Source organism: Pteropus vampyrus, unplaced genomic scaffold (assembly GCF_000151845.1).
Source record: "Pteropus vampyrus isolate Shadow unplaced genomic scaffold, Pvam_2.0 Scaffold26, whole genome shotgun sequence".
Taxonomy (NCBI): Eukaryota; Metazoa; Chordata; class Mammalia; order Chiroptera; family Pteropodidae; genus Pteropus; species Pteropus vampyrus.
The window spans coordinates 6,479,404-6,506,591 of NW_011888807.1; the positions used below are offsets into that span (position 1 = coordinate 6,479,404).

General features: G+C 30.7%; 1 protein-coding gene across 1 annotated transcript in view; it reads right to left on the reverse strand.

The window, feature by feature from the left end:
* Nucleotides 1–27,188, reverse strand: part of CADM2 (cell adhesion molecule 2) — a 992,109-nt gene that overhangs the window by 25,817 nt on the left and 939,104 nt on the right. The window lies entirely within an intron of this gene.

Consider the following 27,188-nt stretch of genomic DNA (forward strand, 5'->3'; position numbering starts at 1 on the left):
CTTTTTCTATTACTAATCCAAGAAAAATCTCATACATTTACTTCCACTAAACTTAAGTAGCAGATATCCAGAATCTGGGTTTGGGACTAGAAATGTGGAAGTATTTCACTTCATTGTGCCTTTGTTGGTGTTTTGTTTAATTCTATTTTGTGAGACATTGGCCATATAATCTACATTGAACATTATCTATTCACGCCTCATTGGAGAGAGACCAATTGAAATAACATAAGTGAACAAGATAATAAGCAATATTTTAGACTGATCAGGATCCCCTTTCTCCTCTTACACAGGTTAATAAAGCTTTTACTTGATTTTACTTCCTTGAAGCACAATACGATTTGTAGCAATACTCTAGTTTAGGCAGTGATAGATGTAAATTCTGTCCAGAGTGTCGTGACTACATCAGTTTGCAACTGACGAACTCATTTTCTGACTTCTCTAGAGACATTAATAAGACCTTGAATCAAAGGTCCAGTGTAATTACCATGTGTATTTCAGATTAAATAAATGTGATAAAAGCTTCCATCTGGCTGTTGATCAAACATGTGGGGAGATGCTGATTTCCAGGGACATACTGCAATATGTCTATTGTAATAGTCCCTGATGCCTTCCTGCAAATTACTTACATTTGGGATTCCTTGACTTAAGCAGACAGAAATATTACTCACTTCTTAAGTGTTACCCAATGGGAGTTTGTGACATGTAGTCTAATCTTATATTTGTTAAGGAAGACATTAAGAAATAACGGAACCATGTTTATTTTACTAAATGACAATTGAGCTCAAACTATTTGAAAAAGACAAACTCAATTTCATAGCAGCCAGACTTGTTACTGATGACAGAAGACTACATCTAAAGGGATTGGAAATTAAGATACTGGATAAATGTTTGATTACATTATAGAATGCCCAAATTTTGATAAATGAATGAAATCTGGATATTTACTTTAGCAAACAACATCAATAGCATTGAGAGTTAAACTGTCAATTTTGAGTTGAAAATTCACAGATGTTGTGTCAGTCATCATTATCATCAACATAGTTATATTTTAAAGGAAAAAAAGCTAACTCATTGGCTTCTAATTAAAGTATAGGTAAACAGTAGGAATAGTAAGTTAACCTTTTGGGAGATTGTATTGGAGTAGAAAAAAAAAAGAGGAGCCAATCAAATCACCGTTGTTTGCCTAAGAGAAAAAAATGCATAGCCCATTCCTAGTTGTTATGTTAACATAAAAAGTCCTAGAGATAGTGTACGACTCTGGATTTTTGAATCTTGGCATTACCACATTTTTTGACCTGGGTACTTATTTTGTTGTTATGGGTCACAGTCCTGCACATTACATAATTTTGCAGCATTCCTGACCTCTACCCAACAGATATAAGTTTCCCTCAAGTGGTTACAATAAAAAAATGTCCCCAGACAATGGCAAAATATACCCTAGGGGGGAAAAAAATCTCTGGTGCTTGAGAACCAATCATTTGGGTAAATTTGCTTAAGAGAAGCAGAAGGTCTATGGAGAATAAATAAAAAACAAAACAAAACAAAACAATAAATTACCAACTATTAAGGTCCTTGACAATTTATGTAGAATGGCTTATATAGATATTACATTTTTAAAAAGTAATCAAAATTAAAAATATTTAATTTTAGAAAAATGCTTATAAAAGGTCAAATGTAATCAAATATTTAATCAAGATTCATATAGAAAAGCTAAAGGAGAAATGAAAAACTACATCATCTACTTAAACTAGGTACAGAAAACAGAATGTTATGGTATAAAAGTGGCTTTAATTGTTTTCAATATAATAATACTTAATAAGTATTTATTGAACTAATCTAAATTACATTCTTTGAACTAGGTTGAACTTTGAGCAAGAAAATGAGGCAGGGAAGAAAATAACCTAATGGTTGTGAGTGTGGGTTCTGGACTCAGATTTTGTGAGAATTATAGAATCTGACTTTGTTGCTTTCAAACTGTGACAGAGTTTCTCTGTTCCTGAGACAGCTCAAATGTAAAACAAGGGCAAGAATAGTATTTACTGTATAAGACTACAATAGGGGGGCCTATATAAAGGATTTAATGGTGTCTAGCACATTAAAAGATTATATAGACACATATATAATTATTATTGTTATTGTTATCATTAAAAAGAAAATGTCTTGATCTAAGAAAATAAACCTTATAGTATAGAGGAAAGAATTTCAGTTATGAATAATAAAAGAGAAAATCCAAGAAACTGTTTATTTTCTGATAGATGAGAAGAGACAGCAAAGGAAAATTTATATTGAAACAAAGGAGGAAGGACAGTTTCAAGGACTATCTACCTATGTAGTCCAATTTAGTAGCACATGGTGATATATTCCAGAGTAGTTGAGAATTGAATTATGAGTGCATTCATCAATTGTTTTCAATAACTCAGAATCCCTGGAAACTGGAAAAGAGCTATTGGAATACTTTCCTTTATAAAACAAGCAAACAAAAAAAAAGGAATAATTCTAGAGATTAAAGATAAATACAATTATCTTGAAGTTCTAAGAAGACTGAGGATAAAACAAGGCTAGAACACATTAATCAATCAATTAAAATCACCAAGAACAACACAGAAGCCCAGTAGATATCCTACCCCTCCAATAATAACAGTTCCTATGGAAATAATAAGTACATTTAATGCATTTATATGTACAATTAATTATCTTAATGTAAGGACAGAAAGAGCCCAAAAGAAGCTTATGGAAGCACTGAAAATTATGGAGGACAGCAAAGAACAATTTGCATCTTGCTGTTCTACTTTCCAGACTATCCATTGAAATCTTTATTTTCTCTAACAATGATTTCCAAGTCTGTCACAAGAGGCAGGACAGTATGATGGAAATCTTAAATAGGTGTGGATTGAATCTCATCTAGGCAATTTACTAACTGTATATAGCCTTAGGCAAATTGCTTATCAATGCTCTATTTAGCTTCCCTCCAATATAAAATAAAGATATGACATCCACTTTGTGAGGGGAGGAGAGATAGGCAACAATTAAATTATGTTAAGTTAAATTATGAAAAGTGGTCACCCATGTTGGTCTGCTTTCTTCACCTCAGAAAAGGGCATAGAATTTAGAATTATAAGAAATTAATTATTGAGAACATGATTTGGAGAACCAAGCCATGGGCATGCTAGAGAAGGGGAGATGGGGGGAACACATATAATTAAAATTAGGCTATGATCAAGTAAGACAAATGTCAAAGGAAGTAGCCAGCATGAGGTTTAATTAGAGTTTAGAGGGCAAGATCTGGAGTTAAGGTAGACTCTGAGTCAGAAAACTGTTATTGGATTAGCAAGAACTGCAGAGATAAGCAAGAAAAAAAAAATCTATATATTTCCTTGGGCATGGAATTTCTCCAATAACTTCTAAGAGGCAACTGAAAATTTTTATTCTCATAGTTTCAGGCTCACTTGATTGTCTTCTTTTCCTAGAAGTCCATGTTGGCTAAAAGACCTCACTCAATGGACTTAACATATGTTAAGAAGTTAAGAAAACAATATAGATTTTTTTTTTTTTCTAAAGCTAACTTTCTTTTTATTCACAAGAGGAAAATAAACTTTACAACCTAATAAAAATCTTAGCCCTAAGTTATTATTTTCTAGTAGTTTCTATAAGTATATGTTTGGCATGTGATGTATTTTAGTTTCTTCCTAAAAGTATTCCAATAAAGAACATATATTTTTTTAAATTAAAAAAAAAGTTAAATAATTTCTAAAAACTTCTTAATAATTTATTTTTCATTTAAAATCTAGCCTCTTGAGATGTACTTATATGTTATAGATTTTTATTACACAATCTACAGAAATTCCATCTCTTCTAATGCCTTATTAGATACATTTTTCGTACTTTTTCCCCAAGAAAAGGTGTCCATAATCATATTTCTATTCTCTTTTCATTATAGCTTGCCTCTCTCTCTCTCTCAAAAGCACTATTATCATCTCAAGTTATATCATACATGGAAAAAACCATGATTAACACTCATGACCGCCAATGCTTAATATAGGCTCTAATAAATATTGCAAAACTTTCTTCTTACATATTTATATTACATGCAGTCATTATGGTAATATGTTTGTGCTTAACTAATTAGCAAGAAAAGTATTGAAGTCAAATCATTAAGCTAACTTTTTGATAGAGAAAATGAAACCAAGAAATATTTAATTATACCAAAAATGTATAGGTGATATTATTGGAAGATAATTCTGTCATCGATTTAAAATCTGCTCATTGACTGTATAAAAAACATAAAAATATAAGTTAGACAGTTATTACAGAAAAAATTAGTAGTTAAAAGCAAAGAGATAAGAGCATTAATAGAAATAGTAATGAAATAGAGAATAGAAGAATCAGAAGTAGGATTTTGGCAAAGAGAATAGAACAGTGAAGATTGATGTTAGGAAGAACCTAAATATTGCATATTTGAGCCAGTGGCAAAACAAACAAAACAAACATCAAAAAAAAAAAAAAATTACCCTTAACAGCAAAAGTAATAGCTAAAAATAACTAACATGCACATAGCGCCTTCTTTTCTATGTTCAGAGCACTGCTCTCCATATGTCACATGTAGAAACTTTTTTAATCTTTACAACAGCTTATGAGTTAGGTATTATTTTATTCCCATTTTACAGATGAAGTTACAGAGACATTGAGGGGTTAAGTAACATTCCCATGGTTACAAAATTAGTAAAAAGATTTACAAATTTATCTGCCTTATAGAGGAAGAATCGGCAAGGCATCAGTTTTGGCCTTGCCGAATTTGGAGTTCTGGAGATCCAGAAAGCTGTGGCAGTTAAATTTAACATTCTGGGGAGAGATTTAGACTAAAGAAAAAGATGTCCCATTGTCATGATAGTGGAAACTAAAAGAGAGATTGTAGAGAGGAAAGCAGAAGAGATTTAGAAAGAGAAAGTAAAAAAGATATTAACATAGTAGTCAGACTTTAGTATGAAACTCAGAAATATACTTAGAACACTAATCAGAAGAATGGTACAAAGTAAAAGTATTTGTCAAACGTTATCAAATAATATTGAATGGTTAAGGACATTCATGACAAAAGAACCAGTGGATTCTGTAGGGAACTAGGAATGAGAAATGGGGGTGTAAAGTTGATTATAAAGAGGTTAAAATGTGTTTGTTGTGACAAGAAATGAATAGAGACTGTGTTGTGAATGACTTTGTATACCAGGTTAAATATTTTGGATTTTATTTTATGACAATAAAAATTGACATAATTACAATCCAAACACCATTCTGTCTATAACATGGAGACTGGACTTGAGGGAAACAAAATTAGAGACAAGGAGGACATTTAGGGGGTATTTGCAGTAATCAAGGTGAGAGGTAAAGGAAATAAAAATAATGGTAGTAGAGGTGGAAAGAAGTTAAACCATTGGCTGGGTATTAAAGAACAAGGATTAAGAAGGTTTAGTTCTAATGAAAATAAAGGTGTCACAATTCACTGAGAGACAACACAGAAGGTAGAATAAGCTTGGGACAGAATAAATGAGTTTGTTTTAGGACATACTATCATATATGTCTCTATAGCATAGTGTTGATTTCTATTGGGTAATTGAACATACGAAGCTGGAGATCAAATGAAAGCTCTTCACTGGATATAGAGTTAAAAGTAATCAGTATTTGGATTCTCACCGAAACTACTAAACTAGATGAGATCCACCAGGAAGAAATAAAAAGATAAATAGGATAAGAATAGAAACTTGAAGATATGAAGTGGACTAGAAGAGGGATACTATGAGAGATGCTAAAGAATTGGAACAAAAAAAAAAAGAGTTTTTTTTTTTTTCCACAAAACACAGGTGCAGAATATTTCGAGAATATTTAAGACTGTCACTGAGATATCAGCTAAAGCAAAACTTCTCAAACTTATGTAAATATATTAATCAATTGTTAGTACAGAGAATGCAAAAAAATATATATTTTTGAATCTTTAACTGATCAATTTGACAATTCAGAAGAATGTTGTGTTATACATAAAAATGCAATAAAAACTGAATGTCCAAAAAATTTTTTTTCTTACATTTTTTAGCCTATATCTGAAGAGCAACCTGATATATGTAGACATACTCAGAATTACATTGTATATATATTGATACTTCAATAGAAACATCTGTCAAGTACTATGAAGATAAGGAGAATAAAATTTAGGAGCATTGGAGTCCTTGGTGACTTTGATAAGTGAATTCGTTCTGTGGAGTGGTGCCCAAGTCTGTCATGAATCACTGAATGCAGAGGTGAGTAAAACTCAAAACAATTTGCGGGGGAGAAAGTTTTCATTTTTAAATGAAAGATAAGATTGAATAAAAAGAAGAGATTGATATAGTATGATCTTAAAATACAGAGAAAATAAAGAAATAATGAAATCTTTGATCTAAGAACCTTGCATTTTCAGAAAAGTAAGAGAATAGGTATTTTTTTTTTTGCAGAGAACGAGAAAGGCCGGATTGGTTTTAAGGAGGTTTGGGACAAAATTCTCTATTTTGTGCAAATTATAGTTATCTCTGCACAAATGATTCACAAAATATTTAAATAGATTTAATTGCCCAGTTTAATGTTCTATCAAATTCTAAGTTCTAAATGTAAAATCGATGTCATAGAGACTTATTTTAAAGTGTACTCCCAAAGAATAATTTATCAGAATATCATCTTTGGTCACATCTGAATTATCATTTGAATTAGCTGATAACAGATTTGTTTTTATTTTTATCATTTATAGTTACAAGTATAGAGTTTAAGAAATTCCATCTTATGCTTTTACTACAATATATCGATAGCTCATTGACTTTATTTTATTTAGAACTATTAGTATACTTTATAGATAAATCCGAAATGCATTAAGTGTTCTTACTTACCACTGCCTGATACATTTTATTATAACAATTGATAAGACAAGGAAGAAACTTTTATCCTTTAAAAGCCTAGTTCATATTGTATAGCATTGTTTACTAAATGCTTAATGTCTATTCTAGCTATAACACAGATGTCCTTTGAAATGCCAGCTGTTTTTAAACTTTATGTACCTGTTTGATAACTGGCAGACAAATTACCAACAGCTTTATACAGAAAAAAAAATCCATAGCTTTCTATAACTCAAACTGGATGAAAAATATTTGAGTTTTCTTTGTGAAATATATGAAAACCTTAATATCATAATGCCTACATGTTGTGCATTTGAATAGTGAATCTTAAATAATGTCCACCCCCAAATTATAAATTTAGTCAAAACTAATAACAATGGAGGAATGATTATTCATTCATATATAGAGAAAAAAATCTAAATTAAATCTAAATTTAAATTAAATTTACTCCTTATCAGCCAAACCTCCCCCGACCCCATAGGTCTAATCTATCATTATAATTTCCTCCCTTTCTTATTTAACAAACTGTCCACAATAAGTTCTTTGCCATGATTTAGAGTAGTTGATATTTAAAAAAAAAATTTATACCTTTGTTTTATTGTTTTTCCTAAAATGTTTATTCAATATGACTATAAAAATATTTGCATCAATACAATAACTTTTGCTTTTTTGATTATATCACCGGTTGTATTTTCTAAAACCTTTAAATCCAAAATATTAGTTTCTTCACATGATTTTTTAAAATAAATGATTTCTTTGTTCATTAGGTAATTGGTTAGCATATATTCTATGCCTCTATTCATTTATTCCCTCACTTATTCATTCATTCATTAACACCTGCTATGTGTAAGACCCTGTGATAGGTTTAAAGTTAAAGAATACCTGGTTTCAACTCTTACAGTGTTTAGCTCATCAAGTGAGTTTTATCAACTGTGTACAATGTGATCAAATTGAGTTTCTGTGCTTATAAAAGCAAGCACTCAGTGACTGAACTCTTACTTATCTGTGTGCCCAAATCTGAAGCCAGTCAACCAATATTTTTTGACATTGGTATTTAATTATCACATCATGTGATGTGGACGAATGTCCTAAGGAACAGTAAATAGGGAATTCTTTGGCAGAAAAGCACAGTAAATTATTAATATTACAGTATAAAAGAGAGTTTACAATGAATTTCAGTGCTAGAAATGTCCTTAAGAGCATCAAGTAAAAGATGATAGAGAAAAAATAAAATTGGCTAATTTAGTTAGTGGGTACAAGATTTCAACAGTGACATTTATTTTCTTCCTTTATACTGTAAGATCTTTCAGATCTTCTTATAGTGCCTACAAACAGAAAGACTAAATTCAAATAAGTATCACTACAACTCAGTGCAGGTACTCTCTGTCTTCAAATTTCAAGCCATTACAACAGAAGCTTAATTTTGTGTTCATCTCACACTTGTAAAATAAAAACATCCCTCAAAAGTATTCATGGATTAGATAGTCCAAAACCAGTGATATTTCTTAATCCTTATCCATTAAACCTCTCTATATTACTTTTCTTTCTTTTTATTTTTTTTAAGTTTTCTCCTTTCTTAACTTAATCTTACAGATCTCTACCTTATTTTAAATTATCTTTTATCAACCAGATTAGATTATTTTGTCTTTACTTCTCCTCTACCTATACTCTAAAAGTACATATTCCTCAAAGATTTAATTTCAAATTGCTCCTCTCTTAGTACTCATTCTCTTGTCAATGTTGTCCCTAAGACTATAAATTCCATGTTGATGACTCATATAAAAATTGACCCCTCCAAAGTGCAAATATCATTCTTCGATATCAGTGTAATGTTGAGCATTTACTCCTAAGATGTTCCCTGGAATGTTCATATCCAACATAGAGGAGTAAATATAGTTGTGGTCCAGAAGCCAGAAATTTAAAATCTTTTTTTTTTATTAGCTGAGGAATATTTATCCTCTTAACTTTTATTTACTCATTGATGAGTTTGTAAATTTAGACAAAGAACCTTTTGCCTAATTTCATCATCCCTGGTATAAATCACTATTTAAAAATTTTTCCTAAGTAAATCCTATTATAACACAAATTGCCCCATGCTTTTTCTCGCCTTAAAACAGCAACAACCACAAAACATACCTTTTCCTTTGTTTCCCACAAATAATAACTCATTAAATCCTTTCACTTCCTTCCCATATTATCATCTTCCTCCTTTCTGATGTGTCCCCAGTCTATGACAGATCATTTTCTTTGACTTGAACAATCATCTCTTAAATTGCCTCTCAGCCTCTAAACTTTCTCTACTTCCTTTTGTTCAAAGACGAACTACAATTACAACTACAAAGCACAATTATGATCATGTCACTCCTCCATTCAAAATGTTCAAATGTTCTCCATTGCCCAAAAAGTTAGTGGCATTTAAGACTCACCACAAGAGTGAGTCTTACATTTAACAGTAATTCTTCCTACTCATATTCTTCCGGCTTATTTCCCTCTTCTGAACATCAAAGTTTTTATCTTTTAGTCTAGATAACTTCATCCTAGATCTTTTCTCATACTTTTCACCATGGATCCCACAATTCGCTGTATTCTTATCCATCCATATCAAGTCCCATTGTAGTTGTAAGTACCTATTAATACTTCTTGTCCCTGGGTATAAACCCCGCTATAAAAAAAAAGCAGCCATTACTGTACTGAAATGTTTCACCATGTGCTATAGGTGCCTTCTATAATTTAATCCAGGGTAAATAAGGTATTATTACCCCATTTTACAGATGAGAATACTGATGTTTAAAAAATTACATAACTTGCTCACTCGACTAGAACATAAAAGTGAAGATTTTAATCCGGCTGTGTAAGACTTCAAAGCTGATGTTTTTTCTTTAAAGCATTTTTTTTCTTTTATAGAAATTGTTTAACAGATTTAAAAGTAAAGGAGGTAGTTTGAGATACACAAAAGTGATAGGAAGAAGTGAAACACATAGATTATAAGCCTCACTACTCTGGCTCCAAAGAGAAGCTTTTCCATTAAAGAGGAGAAGAAGGGTAAAAGAAGAAAATATATTTTAGGAAATGATTTTTGAGAAACATCTGAACTTCTTTTGCATAACCTACTATGCACTTTGCAAGCATTTATTTTATGGCACTAGATATTTAGGAATTTTTTTTTATAGTTATTGCTAGCCATTCTTCCTTTTATTAGATTAAAAACCATTTGAAATTTAATAAAAGTGTCTTACTCATTTTTTGTTGTTCACAATACTAGCAACTCAAATATTTGTTAATGAATACTTGAATTACTGTTAAATGTAAGTATATAATATTATACGAAGATATTATGTAAACTTAAAAAATACCATAACCCTTTATTCTTCGCATATAGTTCTGTAAGCTGGTTTTTCACATTTATTTCTAGAAGTCAATCATATAATGTTATTTTGCTGCTGAAAATGAGTGCAAAATACACACTTTTATATGAAATAAATGAAAAGAAACTCAACTCAGCAGTATTTCTAGAAAAGAAATTCATTGGATTATAAAGTGGCAGCTAAATGTTAACTTTTCCAAATGGACTATGAGTTCTTTACTTGAAGAATAATGGAATCAGAATTTTCTAAAATAAGTTATAAGAGATCATCTGTATTCTGGGTCTTTTGAACCTCTGCGTAATCATATGTCAATATGGATATTTATAAACTGCTTTGGGATACTCCTTGAGAACAAATATGTTTTCATTATCTTGTATATTTCTAAAGCCTAGCCAAGTATCTATTCATGTAGACCCTCTCATTGATGTTTTTTGAAACTAATCATAGTCTTATAAAAAGTAGTAATTAAAAAAAAACTGTATAGTAAAACTATTTCAAAATATTTTTTTAAGTACTATTTAACAGTTGAAATCACACAAAAATAACTTCATCCTCAAGATATTCCCATAAACATGATGAATCATTTTAACATACTGTCCCTCATGGAGCATTTTAAATAAACTTGAAAATCAATTATAACAAAATAGATATTATGCTGCTGGTGGCAATACTAAAAAAGAAAAGCAAACTTCCTGTGACAATGCTGATAGAATTAGAGCAGCTATGCATTGAAAAGGTGTGTCATAAAATGGTTTATAATAAAACATAAAGAAAAGATGGATGAAAAACTGTCATCTCCTCTTTACTGTGGGTGTGTTTCTTTTTCCCCATTTTTACCTTGGATTATACATAACATTACATTATGGGAAAATATTGTTACATTCTGATATATGGAATGCATTGCTAGCAAAATGATTTAAACTCAACAGAAAGAGGTATATAAATTGTATGTAAATATAAATATTTCTGGATTATCTAAGAAAATCTAATAGATTAAACTAATGCTTTGGAGAGAAGAGTGAAATGTGAGGGGCAAGATGAGGAAACTACACTGGAAAATTAAATTCAAAAATCTCAACACTCTTAAAAATGAATGATGATCAATTTTTTTATTAAAATTATTATTCATTCTTTTCTGTAGAGCAGAGAGTCCGAATTCTATTCTTTCTCCTGATGTTTTTTTTTTTTTTCTTTGAGTACTATAAATCTAATATCTTGTTGAGAAGAATCTATCAAAGGTTACTTTCTCCTTTTGCAAGATATTCTCTATATTACAAGGTTCTTGTTTGACCAAGTTAACTATAAAAATGCATATATTTGAACTAGTGTTTATAATTTTAATATCTTAATTTTATGTCAACATAAACTACGGAGCATCTACTATTAACTAGTCACTGAGACTACATTAAGCTGCTCACACAATCTAGTGGCAGAATCTGGCAGGCCAAGAATAATCACAACACAGAGCACTACAATTCTTTCTCGTACCAAGTGATTTAAGAACATACAAAATAAGGGTGGATGATGTAGATCAGGAACTGACATCTTCAGAAGTTTTTGAAGCATAAGTAGACATGCTCCAGATGGTAAGGTAGGGAAAAGACATACCCAATAGCATCATTTAACAAAGCACGGAATGTCTGTTGAATTGCCAATGAAAAAGAGTGATAGTGAGGTTGTGGAAGACCTTAATTTCTATAGGACTTTATTGCTTACATCATGGTTTCAACTGGTGTGCACAGAATAAACAAACAAACAAACAACAACAAAAAAAGCAAATAAATATAAGAACTTCAGCAAAGTTCTCCCCTAGTCTTCCTTCTTACATGTTTTAAATTCAGCCACAACAATGCAATGTAAAGAAAATGAAGGGAATTCTGGAGTCAGGCAGACCTGGATTTGAATTACAGATTTTTCCTTGTGGAGAGACCGCGAACATATATATTACTTAACTTCTTGAAAACTTTCTAATTCCAACCAATGCAGAGCTTACCTCTGACTTAGAAGCTTATAAAACAGCACATTCCCTAGGATAAAATATGTACTCGATTAATGGTAGCTATTGCTATTTTATTATCACTATCAATATTACTTTTATTTCATATAAACATATCTATATCTTTCAGAAAAATTTAATCACTCTTTCGTGTTGCTAAGAAACATTTTTGAACCTCCTTCAAGCCACATTATATGTATTTATCTGTTTAAATTATCTCCTATTATTAGCCTTTAAATTCTTTAAGAATAGGTTAAGTATTTATTACTGTACTCTAGATGCTTAGTCCCACAGTTATTGAAAGATTGAGATAAAATAAATGAGAAGAATAAACAAAATCTTGTCATATAATAAATATACAATATAAATTTATTAGTTATATTTCATTTTTAATAGATAATAAGTTACTTTATAAGATTAAAATATAACATCTACTTACCCTTCCCTTAATAAGTAAATTAGTTCACTATGCCCCCAACTTTCATACCAAAACCTGCTCATACCAATGACTGAACTAAATGGTTATCAATTAAAAACTAAAATAAAGATATGGTACAATCATTTGTATAAATGTCTAAAAAATAAGTGTAACTTGAACTTTAGGTGACTATGAGCCTAAAATAAAAATGATTTTAAAGTCCCTAAAATATGTTTATTTTAATGGCCTTATGTTTAAGATTATGTTTCAGAAAATATTTTGCTTAAAAAAAAAGTAAAGACGCTTGTGTAAGCTCCTAGAGGAGACTAATATTCTAAACAAATGTTAAGAAAACTGACACTAAAAAGCATCATTCATTTTTTATTCTGACTCCTAAATATGTAGTCAATTTTGCAAGATCTCTGAAGCAATCCCAAATATGCTTGATGGCAGAAATATTTGCAAAAGCACCTAATCTGATAAAAGATTTTGCTGGTATCTATAAAGCCACTTTTTGGTTTTTTTAGTGCTTATAGATTTATCATTTACAGAACATGGACAATTGTGGAGTCAATGTACTAATGTCAAAGTAATATAGAATCTCTCCTAATTATTAATAATATACTAACTTTTGCAGACCACAGGCCTCAGATAATTTTAATTTTTACTTGAAGACATAATATGTTAATATTCTATAAAGTATCTTTTGGAAGGAATATAATCTTTCTTTATTTCAATTAATGTTTATATGAAAATTCTAATGTATAACTCAGCAGTAGAGATTCAAATTAATAATGTTGTAAGCCAGGACTAGTTAAAAATAATAAAACTCAGAATATGAATATGCATTGAGGTTATGATAAAATCAGAGACATAGTGTGTCCTGTGTTAATTGAAAAGTAGGTCAGAAGCTATGTAGTAAGGTTTAGACCTGTTAAAAGGGCCAACCAGACATAATAACATCAACTAGACAATAAAAAGGAAGCATTGTTTACCAAGGCTGCATCTCACTAAAGCTATTTGGGAAAAAGAAGATCCTAAGATGAACAGTGTCCTATTTACATATTAATATGATTTAGTTTATCAGACTGTGTAAACATTACACTGGCAAACTGCCAGTAGAGTTTTGGGTGGTTGAGAAAAATTAGGGCAAATTTCAACTGAGATAGAATAATGGAGAAGTGAAAAACAGAATATGGGTTTTGTTTATGAATTTACCTCTTGGGGTCACCCCAAGATTTATTGGAAAGTAAAGCAAAGGAAAGAATTAAATCAAACCTTGAATTCTCCATAATTGCCCTTGATACAAATGTCATAATAAAATTCATATCATAGTAAAATTTTGAGATTGGAGCTGAAATTGAGGGAGAATCGGTCATTCTAAAATCTAGCTGCTTCTAGATTGACAGTGTCACAAGTGGATGATAGACCTTTAAAAGAACTACAACACTGGAAGACATATATTACACTCCCTTCAGAAGTAAAGCAGAGATGTAAGTCCTTCTCTCAAAGGTATTAAAAAGAGCTAAAACCCCACCCAGGATAATTGTGTTTTTGAGTAATGGGTTTTTCTACAGTGAGAATATATAAGAGAATCGGCCACAGTATGAATACTGTCTCTCACAGGATATTGAATACAAACTTAGGTGTGTTAATTATGTTCAAACATATGTTAAGATTTGAAAGAGAAATAAGTGAGGAATGACTTTCTTAGATTTTGCCACAGTTTTCTGTCTCCTTTAAGCATAGTCTCAGTTTGCAAGAATCTGAGGAGAAGCATGTATATGTATGCTTCAATCAATGTCACTAAAAAACTAACACAATAGAAAGTTCATATTTTTTTAAGTCTGCATGCTTTCTGTCAAAGATGAGTCAAAATGATATGAAAACTGAATTATTATATAAGAGCTAGGAATATGACTAAAATATATAGTTATTTAAAAATGAATCTTTTAGGTTATATTTATTAAATAACCACATTTAGTTCAGAAAATGAGTGCTTGCTCTCTCTCTATTTTTCTCTCTCTCTCTATGTGTGTGTATACCATATTTATAAAAGAAAAATTTTAAATAATTATTATATATATTTATAAAGGTATCAGATTTTACTCACTTTGTAGACACAGTCATTATTTATATTTCTGACAAAAAGAAGATAATAAGATTAAAAGGGCAAAATAATTGAATACTGCAAACAAGTTTAAACTTTTGTGCTAATACAAGTGCAATCTAATGGTCCGGTTTTTAAGATTGCTATGTTGTCAAGAAGTCTTCTAAATTTTTTAGTTGTTCCAGGGAAGGATGGAAGGGGAAGAATGGGGGGTGAGGGAGAGAGAGAGAGAGAGAGGTTGATTATGCACTATTCAGGCCTAAGAACTAATCTGATATTTTCAAATGACAAATGTTTACACTTAAGTAGTACATTTTTATTTGAAACCACATCTTGGCCTGAGTGGAATCTCTCTTTGGCCCAAGTAAAGAAGTTTTCCATAGATATTTTTGTAAATGTAAATATAAGAACTGATTAGATAATGTTTTAAAAATAATATTAGAGATGACTTGTGTCACATCTACACCAAAAATGTTATTCCTTTGGTCTAAACTAGAGTAAATTACTGAGATATGAATGGAAGAAATATATTGCTTTGGAGAGCAATGTAATTAAATAACATTAAAATTTTTCAAAGAGGAATTGAAATGGATGAATATAAGTAATAGTTTTTCAGGGTACACATATCATTTTTTTTTCCCCCAAAGTCAATTGTAATTTAGCACAAAGAAGAGGTTTTTTTGTTTGTTTGTTTGTTTTCTGTAACAGTATTGGCTCGATGTTTTATGACCAATTAAAAATATTTTATAAATTTTCTTTCAGAAATCAAAAGGCAATATTGAGATATCACATAATTAATCAGAAAAACATGTCTAGAATAGAAATAGGGAATAATATCTATTTGATCAAATCGTAAACATTTGAGGACTCAACAAAATATCTTTTCTAGATCGTGCTATGCTTACTGTACAAATATTCTTTTTAAAAATTACTCCAAATAGAACTAAGTTCTATTTAAGTCCCAGTCTCCAAAATGATTTCTTTTTAGCTTGTTCAGGGTAATATAAACCTACATTACCTTGAATAGAGAGGAATGATCCTGAAGGATAGTTGAGAGAAATCAGGGCTAATGCTTTATATACATTTGAAGAAAATAATTACTGTACTATTTCCCTTGAATTGATTTTCTTCTGAAAAAAACCCTGCAAGCTTGATTTTCTATCTAAATAATATTCTTCTCAGTTTATCACTTCAAAAGTGGTGGGTGAAAGTTTTAAAATAAATCCTTTTGTTACATTTAAATTTGTTTCAAATCCCTTATTAAGTTCTTAGTAATTTCTGTTTTTTTTATTATTAAAAAGAGCAATTTTCAGGAACTGTATTATTTTATCTTGATTATATAGCAAAGACATATTAATCACCATTAAATATGAATAAAACATAATAATGTCCCTAAGTGTTAAAATAGTTATAAAATACCATAGACTGAATTCAGAAGTTTAAACTTTATAAATTATTTTCAGAGAAAATACAAGATTAAATTTAAGTTTTCCACTTCTCCCTACAATTGGAACTCTAGGCTGATGAGAAAAATAATTTGGTGGGCTGTGGTTAACAAAATGTGTGCTAGCTTTTATGCTTGAGAGAAAGGAAAGGTGGGAGTTAAACTGGTAACACATTACTGTACTACCATTTACTTATATTTTTTCCTCTTTCATCAGAAATTTTTTTATCTGTCATTAACTTTTAACTCAAAGTAATTTAAGCAGTAAAATGAGAAAATATGTAGCATAATTTTTTCATACTCGTGTTATCTAAAAACATGTCAAATGATAGATTGGTACACAGAAGAATTTTAACATCATACAAGAAGCTTATTAGTAAGTAAATATGAAAAATAAAAGTATATATAAGTAGATGTTGCGCACATATACATATAATAACTACATAACATGTTTTATATATAATTTCCCTCTGTTTATCTCTTCTACCTTAATATAACATAAATTATCACCTACTACAAAGTAATAGAATTTAGCTAAGAAATAATGTCTACCTAGAGAGTCATAAGTTAGTTATATGTTAAGAAAATTTTAAGGTGCTTGTGCAACAATTTTCTTCACTTAGATAATAAAATTACTAACTTTTATTAAAGATTGCGATTCTTTGTGTGATCACAGCTACCACAGAATGAAGCAACATAAATATAAATTAGAAATGAAGTAGAGCTTATTGAACGAGATGACTCCCAGAACCTTTCCGTATCTGTTATTCTATTACAATACCCATTTACTTTCACTGATTTATTAAAGGTAATATAAATTACTTAATTTATTAGGTAAAATATGTGTATTTAATTATATTATAATTTGCATATTTACTTATAATAAATTTTAATTTATTATATATTATATATCTTAATGCTTAAGAGAAGATATTTTATATTGATCTATTAACACATGAAAATAGAGATAGAAAATCTCAGCAGTTATATATTTTATTTTAGTATGAGTTACAGCTATATGGAGAGATATGTCTTTAAACAGAATACTGATTTTTGTAGTCATATACCAAAAATTAAAAAAATTGCATGTTCATATATTTATATATTATAATATTTTATATATTTTTTCTAACACTAAAGCATATCTTCCTACTTATTCAATTCTAAATTTGATTTTCTCTAAAGTGTATACTGTATTAATAGTATTCTCTCAGGTTTTATACAGAGTTTTTGTTAAAAGACTAACCATTTCATTATGTATTCTAAGTTATTACATTTTGAATATGTATTTGTAATCTTCCACTTTATTGAATCTCTCTCAATTTCTGTTTTTTTTTTTTTTTGTAAGTATTTCTCTTGGACATTCTCGCTTGCAATTATGTCGCCAGAAAAGAATAACATTCACTTCTTTCACAATTGGTTGCACAGATTGTGCAGAGTTGTGCAATTCAGGACTCTGTCTTTATTTCTCTTTATTTTCTCTTCTTTCTCTTCCTCTTTCTTCTATTCTTCCTTGTCCTCTTTTCCCCTACTTCATATTTCCCCAGATCCACTGATTTTAATAGATTCCTAGGGTGTCGCCAACTGCCCATGGCACTGGGCTTTGGTATGTATGTGTTTTTACAGATTTTGTTTTGTTTTGTTTAACTTGAATACAGGTTGCTGATTTTCAAATATCTACTTAATATCTATTAAAATGTACATGTTAATAGGTAAGGGACCTACAAATATAATTATAATTAACCAATTATGTAAATTGATTTTTTAGTATTAAACCAAAGTTAAATTATTGGAAAGAGATTAATGTTGTTAAAGCATATGATTTTGAAAATATATTACCAGGTTATATTCATTAGTATTTCTTTAAGATTTTTGCATCAATATTAAAGTAAAAATGATTTCCAGTTTTCTTTCTCTTTGTTATCTTTATGACTTTGCTATTGATGCTTTGCCGGCATTATAAAAAGAAATAGGAAACTTTTTTTTTCCTGTGCCTGCGATATCAGTTTTAAAATAGCATCTATGTCTTTAAATTTTGAGATATTTGGCAGGACTATGAGAGAAAGCATATCATTTTATACTATCTGTAATTTTGATTATGTTTTCTAATAAATAAAGTTTTATAATTTTTATTTTCCTAGAAACATATCTATTACATACGGATTTTCAAATCTTTATTCCTAGAGTTATGAAATGCATTTTCTTTTAATTTTTTAAATTTCTTCTTTATTGGAAATCTTTATTCTTTTGATGAATTTTATATCTTAATAATTTCTTTCTTCTCGAAAGAATTTATTAGTGGTTTGAAGGCTTTATTGATTTTTATACTGACCTTATTAAATATACAGTCTATTTTCTAATTACTCATTTCTGCTTTTGTCTTTATTTCCTTTCTTCTGCTTTCTTTATATTTGTTTTTCTGATTATTTCTTAAGATTCTTTCTTTTCTTTCAATGAATATAGAGCTTTAAGTTTTCCTATGAATAAGGTTTCAGACAGGACTCATATATTTATAGGTTTGCTGAAAAGTTATTCTTTTATTAATGGAAAGTTATTCTTTTATTTTTTGACACAAATTTATTTCCAAATACTAATTATAATGCCACTTAAAAAGTTTTTCTTCTACTGTCATTATATTCTAGGGTTATTGAATTAGTGCCAGAGAAAATAATGTGTGATGATTCTTTTACATTCTCTTTTATCAATTGTCAGTTGCTATGCAACAGATGTTCAATTTTTTAAAATTAAGCTTATCCATATGTCAGAAAAAAAATTCTTTTCTGTATTGATGTATGTCTATCAGATGATCTCTATTTTGATGTATGTCTATCAGATGATCTCTATTTTTGTTATCATTCTGTTTATTTATAGTCAATGTTATTTGACCTGTCAAGAATTGCAATTCCTTATATGCTTCTATAATTTGTAATATTACATATGTGGTTTCAAGAAAATTATTTTTGTAATTCATTCTATGATCACTATAAACTGACCATCTTTATTTAATTTATTGCTGTTTATATTGATTCAAATTAAGGGGTTGGGAAGATTAAATAAAGGTTAATGAGAGATTCTCCAGGTAGTTTTAGAAGGAAGAGCAAGGTTCACCAGATCTCAAGCAACTTCTACTAAGACAGTCAACAAATAACAAAGGTATAATTTAGGGCATTACCTAAGTATAAAATATTAATGAGAAAATGTAACATTCAAAAGTAGTATGAATAAAATCCAATTAAGAACTTGTTATAAAATTCTTATGTGACAATAAAAAAATAACAGTTCTGAACAGCTCTTGAAAAAAATTAGCTTTTATGTTGTGAGAAAGAAGCACCAGCTTATGTAATTAAATAGTTGTATTGTCAACTATTTCATATGATAAAATGTCAAAGTAGACTAAAATTTACAAAAATGTCACATAAACATAATTTGAAGTTTAACAAAATATCATTTAAACTTCCGCTTTTAAAAATACAATTAATAACTTATCTGAAGTAGAGTGTGCATGTATTCCAAAATTATGGTTACTTTCTTATGTCAAATAAATAATAGTAAAAAAAATAAACAAATAAAATAAATAAATTTGTCAAAGGCCTCAAAGCAGATTTTCTTTCCTTAAATTTCTGAGATAAGTGAGAATTATCTTTTAGAGAAACCAGTGTTTCCTACTGCTCATATGCATGGATAATGTCATTATTACAGTGTAATACGTTACTGAAGTGTATGTCTAATGACAATACAACATTTTGCTTTTGATCGTTCAAATATAGGAAAGAATACACATGATAGAGCATCAAGTTTGCATTTCTTAAACTGCTAAGATTTAACCTCTTTTGTCTTCAATACTCAATAAGTACAATTACGTGTTGTCTTCAGTGAGTGCCATTACTGCCAAATACCCTGTATTGCTATACTGATTGTTCTTTTCCTCATACAGAAGAGAACACTTCTGTAAAGAAAGAACATTTTATTTCAAATGCATTGATGTATTGAGAAGATACTAGGTGATTTAATATTTGTAGGTGATACTTCGTATAATTGAAAACTAGAAAAAAGATCAAAATTAATAGCATTTTCAAAGCATAATCCTCATAAATTTGTGGGAAGTTAACCTTATTAAGCAAATTACATAAAATTCATCTGGGTCAATTTAGAATCAAATTGTCCTTGAACTAGGAAAAAAAACAGTAAAAAGGACCTCTTTGCCTTTTAATTATTATGGATCAAGATTGCAATTTAAAATTTAGCCCTTTAATTCCTCTTGGGTGACTAAGGATTTTTCACTGTCCTTTGAAATTGACATTCTAGTTTGCATAGATTATACATTGCCTTCTTCTACCGCACACAGGCACTGGATTAAGCATCATATAAGGTTGGTATTTTTTGTTTGAAAATCACATTTATGCAGATAGAATGTAATGATTAGAGTCTCAATTTTATTTTTCAAAATTACATATTATAGTAGAATGATTCTACAATGACTGATAATTTTTCATATTTTGCAATCAGATATGTGCGATGTTCAAATGTTTTGTGTAAATGACCTGAAGATGTAGTGTCCTGTTCTTCCCTAAGGATATGTAACTGCTAAAAATAACAGCCATTTTGTTTCATGCTACTAGTATAAAGATGAAAAAGAGCTTCAAATCTCTTTCATTCCTAGTAAATAAGATTTATCTTGACTAGAAAAGATATTGATTTTTATGTTTTGGTATGCTGCCTTTTGGAAAACAAAATTGATTCTCAAATCCAAAATCTTAAACCTGATATTTTAGAATGCTATGGTTAGCAGGAATTTCATGATATGATAAAACTGGAACTCTCAAGTTATAAACTACCTAGCCATGTCAGCAAAATCTGCTTCCAGTTCCTTTACCTACAGTTTACGTTGCTCTCTTAGCTCTATCTTGGTCTGAAATTAACTTACAGGACACAATTCAAAGAAAAAAATTCAAGATAAAAATGACTTTTTTTTTTTTTTTTTGCAGTTTGTTGTAAAAATGCCATGGTTTTTCATTATTTTTCCTACATTTATGAATAGGCCATGAAAATCAAAAGTCTTAGAGGAATCGAAATTTTTTTATAGTAATTCAAACTTTTCCTTGGACTTGTTAGTATATTTAGGAGTGAGTAAACTGAGAGGTTCACATCACTAGCCACAGTTTGATTAACTTTTTAATTCTCATTTCAGGAACATTTGTATCTCTTCCAAGTGTCATCTATTTGGCAAAAGATTAATGTAGATTAAGTAAAAAGAGGTAAATCCAGGACTTCACTGCCTGATACAATAGAGCAAACTGGCAAGTCTTTCCCCAGCAGAAACTTTATAGCTCTATTTCTTGTTTATGCTTTGATTGCTAGAAAGCTTGGTATAAATGTTGGTTCTGTTAAGCAGTTAGGCATGAGCGACAAGAGCAAAGACCCAGCTCTGTAACCACAGAAACTTCCCTTAAAGATTTTCCTTAAGGACCTCCCAGAAATACTTCCCTTTCTAGGTTATAAATTGCCCCAAATTGTATAGCACAAAGGCCATAAAAGCTGCTGGCTAAACCATCTATAAACAGATGTGCAGAAAGTACTGCCCATAACTTCAGCCTCATTATACTATCATTATAATCTCATGACTATGCCAAGAAGTTTATAAATATAACTATAAAAGACTGAATCCTGGGTAAGCATATGCATAGTAGGCAAAGCATTATATAGCAGCCAACTGTCAGTCAAGGTGACTTCACCTATGGATCATCTAGGACCTCCCATCACAGTCCAAATATAAACAGACTTTCCTATTTCTGCCTTGTTACAGTGTTCCTGGCTGGAAACCCGACCCTCCCTTTGGAGTTTACTATCTTATCTCTTCACCTCTCAAATTCCACAAAGCTGCAGGTTTCCCTAGCATGGCCTATCTAAAATGTACTTTCAATAAATCTTACTTTTTCTAAATCTCGCTGACCTGTAATTCTTTGCCGCATCGCAGGGAAGAATTGAGGAACAACAACAAACACCACTACCGTCCACCATACTTCACTATCCTCCACCTCCTCTTCCCCCATGCCGCTGGGGTGACGCTGAATTTCATATCACCTCAGTGGTGACAGTTCCTTGGCAAACCAGTACACAGAATCTTACAACATGCCAAGAACAATCTATTAACATGACCCTCAGTGTCATTTTATTTTTTTCTTTCTTGACCAAATATATCCTCACTTGTTTCTATTTTTTATACTTAGTATTATTGTTGTTATTATTTCTAGTGTATGTATTTTTGTAAGGTTTGTCAAGTCCAACTTGAAATATAGGCAGAATTTAAAGAAGCACTATTAAGGTGCTGGAAACTGGGATGTACTAAAGCTCAGCCTGTTTCTTGGCTGCCTTCTATTAGGGGACATATTTTGAAAGAGCAACCTCCCACATTAATTCCTTATAATGTGTTAGTTTACAGATAATAGTGCTTTAAAATGTATGTAAAAGTTGGATATTAAAATAATTCATGGGAGGTTACATGATTTGGTACTGAACCAAACATTAAGTACTGACTCAAACATTAATCATAAGTTATTAAAAGCAAAGGTATAAGTAGAAGCCATTTACGACTGCCTCCAAAGTCCTGCTCTTATGAATACACCAGGTGGTGTCCTGATTGTGATACTGGAGGAAGGAGTGACAGTTGAAGGAACAAGAAATTATTCCGTTTTTGTAGAAGTTAGCAAGAGGAAGGGAAGGGAGATGTTCTCGGCAGAGGAAAGCATGTGGCTCAGACATGAGAGAGGCTTTGGGGAGAAACTGAAAGTCCTTCCGTACATTGAGAGCCAAGAACGGTGGTCTAGCTGGATCAGTAGAGAGCAATTCCTGTGTGGCAGAAAATGCCCAGATCGTAAAGTATGACTTGCACTAGCCCAGGGATGATGGTAAGATATTGATGGGTTTTGTTTATATTTATATTTTATGGAGATGTCTCTAGATGCTGTTTGGAGAATGCGAGAGAAGAAAAAAATGGAATTAGGAAAAAAAAGTTAAGTGGCTACTGGAGAAATAGCCAGTAGTGGGGATTATTTTTCCTCTATATTTATCATATATTTCTAAGAATTGTACAAGACCCATCTTGTGAATAGGACAAAATTAACCTGAAGACTTAACTCTAGGCAAATGTTAGATAAAGATTTAATTCTTGATAAAGCATGACATTCATCTTGCATCCAATGATCTTTCTACATTGGAGTATGGCACAGTTCGGTTTCCTAACTGTGAACTGAAGTACCCCCATGGCACCACAATGACATCACAAAAGGACTGTGAACTATTTTAATTTTTTGATGGAAACACAGCAACCTTTGTCAAACACCACATGAACTACTATCCAAAGATAGTTCAAAGTTTCAACATTAGTACGAAATTCTTTCCCATGATGCCATTACTTTGTGACTCTGGGGTCTGGGTGTTTGCTATGATAAAAAGCAAGTACTACATGGATATCAATATATAACTCTTATGCTACTTTTCTGAAATATTTATTTTGACATTTAAAAAAGATATAAATGAACTCTGTTTTTTTTTGTTCATTTGTTTTTGGTTTGTTCTATTTTGTTTTATGTGCAAGATCATTCTCCAACAAGCCACCATCCATCAACTACTGCCTTCCTTTGTCAGTGACGCAGTTACAAGTGAATTTGGATACTCCTTAACATTTTGACAGAGCAAAGGATCCATGGTCTGTATCTGGCTAATAGACTTATTTGATTTTGAGCCCATGGACTCAAAATACATATGAAACTATATTTAACCATAAAAATTACATATCATAATGTTATGGATTTTCTCTTAAAATCAAATAATTTGGCAAGACTGGACTCATAGTTTTCCCACATAGCAATACTCAGCAGGAAACTCTTAGGCTGTTCTCTTCTGAAGAAATTTCTCTCCACTCTGGCACAGTTTCTGCTAATTCACTTTACCAGATTGATTCCAGTAGTCATTTGAGTTTGTTCCTAATTTAATGTGATTGTTTTATATTAGAGAGTCATTATTTAAAATATGAAGTTTTAATGTGTTTATGCCATGTATCTATATTTGTAAGTGATGCAGAGAGTAAAGGTATTTCTATAGTTACTAATACTAGTACTATTGTTAGGTAAGGTTTTTAAAAATGATTTTGTATATAACAAACATTATTTTCAATACTTTAAATTCATAATCTCTTTATACTAACAGCAATATTATAATCACAGAAATTCTAAGAAGTATTCTTAATTTTTAATTACTGATGTGTCAAAAATTGTGAATATTCTCAAATTTTACGCTGCTTGCAAGCTAGCAAGTTAACCTGCCACAGTTTCATAGATACTGGCAGAAGACATGAGATTCTTGAGTTAGAGACAAAGTACATTATTACTGTATAAAAACTAGCATAAACTTTGGCTTGCTTCAGTTCTCCTTGCGTTTCAAGTTCCATGGGAGCAATAAAGAGTGCTCTAATGGATGCTGCTACATACAGTCAGTTTTCATCAGCTGAGAAATCTGATATTATCTCTATTAAACTGAACAGTAAATCTGCCCTTTGCCAACCAGGGTGATTCTATCTATATCTTCTAAGACTGTTTACTAACAAATGCTCTTAAAGTGAAGAAGAATTGTCTTTTCACAATGGTCTGAAATGGGAGTGGGTAAAGAATAATATATTACTTGAAACATTTTGTCTTCAAACAATATTTTATTTTTTTCACACTATATAATTATATAATTATAAATTTGGTAGCAAAAGATAATTAGAAAGCCTGTTGTAAATAAGGGATGGGAGTGAGAACAAGGTTTTCATAAAATGTAATGAAAACTTAAACTCTGAGACTAGAATAAGAAAACTTTGAAACACGATTTAAAATGTCCCATTTATGAACCAACTTGGATTCAGTAGTTTCTAAGTCTTTCAGAGAGCTTTCAAAATCATAGAGTCTATTAGTCAAACTTAGATCTATGTATTGGAATCTCGACAGGTAATATTAAAAATAAAGTTAAGGAAATTTAATTTTAGAAAGATCCTTCAGGAGATTCTGATGTGAAAGCTTGAAGACAGCCTGGAGATCATGCGGCTCTGAAGAATAACCTCTAAGTAGGTGAGTGAGGCCTTTCACAACAACTGGTCTTGAATTAAGGTGGCTTGTGTATCACCTCCAGGAGGCATAGTAGAATCATGATTGTATGTAAGAAAGAGTAACACCTTTCTTTACTTAACGACTTAAGAAAGCAATACAACTTTCTACTCTGTGAAAATAATGTGTTAACAAAATGTACACTGACAAAATGGCATTAATGAAAGGGGAGCTCAAAGAATAAAAATCTCATATATTAATTTAGAACTATAATAAAGAACAACATTGATTCTTACGGACTCAAGGGTTTGAACATTTGAAAGCTGTAAGCTGTGGCAAGGTATAGGAAGCTCACCAGGCAAATATAGGCTTGATAAAATTTATTCCTTATGCATATACATCTCCTTAGTTTGCATCCATGCTGATGCAATTAATAATTAATTATCCCACTTGGACATTAAAAAGGAAGTGCTCTAGATTGAATAAGGAATCCAAGATCCCTGGATATTTTACATCCTTTCTCTCCTTAGTGGCTCATACTGCCATCAACTCATATCTGTTCCCAACTTAATTATAAATCTTCCAATCTTCTTGATTAATTTTTCTATCAGGTTCACAATTTTATTCTCCAGGCTAAATCCTATAATAACCCTGAGAAATTCCAATATCCAAATGAAAGAGATATCTATTCCCTACAAACTGTGGCTTCCAAATTACACTTGCATGTTCTGCTATTAAATATTAAATTCTAGTCTAATCATTATGTGGTTATTTAAAAACCTTTCTCATTCTGATGTCACAGAAGTTGGATGAACCACTTATATGGTCTCCTTCTGGGTCACCTAGACATTTGCCACCTCAGAATTTTAAATTCTGATATTCTTTTATCTGTCAACAAACTATACTTTTCTAGATCTTACACTCCCTTTCACTCTCTGCTTCTCTTATTAAGTTCATCTATGCTTTTATAGACTATTATTCTCCTTTTTAGATTAGAGACCATAACTTCTGAGGACCCTTCATCTTGTACCTCCACCATATTTGCCCAATCGCAATGCCATTTCTTTGATCAAAGGATTTGTGCATCCATTTATAACATGGGCTATTCAGAAATCTGAAAGTGATCAGACAACATTGTAAATTTGCACAACTACCAATTTGTGATCTCCAACTTCAGTTGAAGACTGAATTTTCTGTTCACTATATACTCTCTCTGAATGATCTCAAGTTTGAGTTTCACCAATTCTATACACCAATGACAAGTATGAGCTCCAAGTATGTATATTCAACTATCTGTTTAATATTTTAATCTACTTAAAGATATCAAATACACAACAAGCTCAATATACTCAAAATAAACTCATAATTCTACTTCTACAACCAAGGTTTCCTACCTCAGTGAATGGCACTATCATCTATTAAGTTTGGTAAGCCAGAAACTTGTGGTATCTTCTTTTTCCTTATTCATAAAATCAAAAAATCAGGAAAGCTGTGTATTTTACATGCTAATTTTAATTATTCCACTTTTCTGCTAATAGTTCTAACACCCTGGAACCATTATCATCTCTTACCAAAATTATTTCAAAAGCTCCCTAACCTTTCTCTCACTGCCCTATCTTGCCCATCTCTTACACATTTGCTCCTGTGCAGCCAGAAGTGTACTTTTGCTTAAAACCAATTAGGTTTCCTTCCTTCCTTCCTTCCTTCCTTCCTTCCTTCCTTCCTTCCTTCCTTCCTTCCTTCCTTCCTTCCTTCCTTCCTTTCTTCCTTCCTTCCTTCTTCCTTTCATCTTCTTAATTGTTCTTAGAGTAATAGCTCAAATCATTAAAATAAGTTTACAGTTCTGCAGTATCTAACCTGAGTG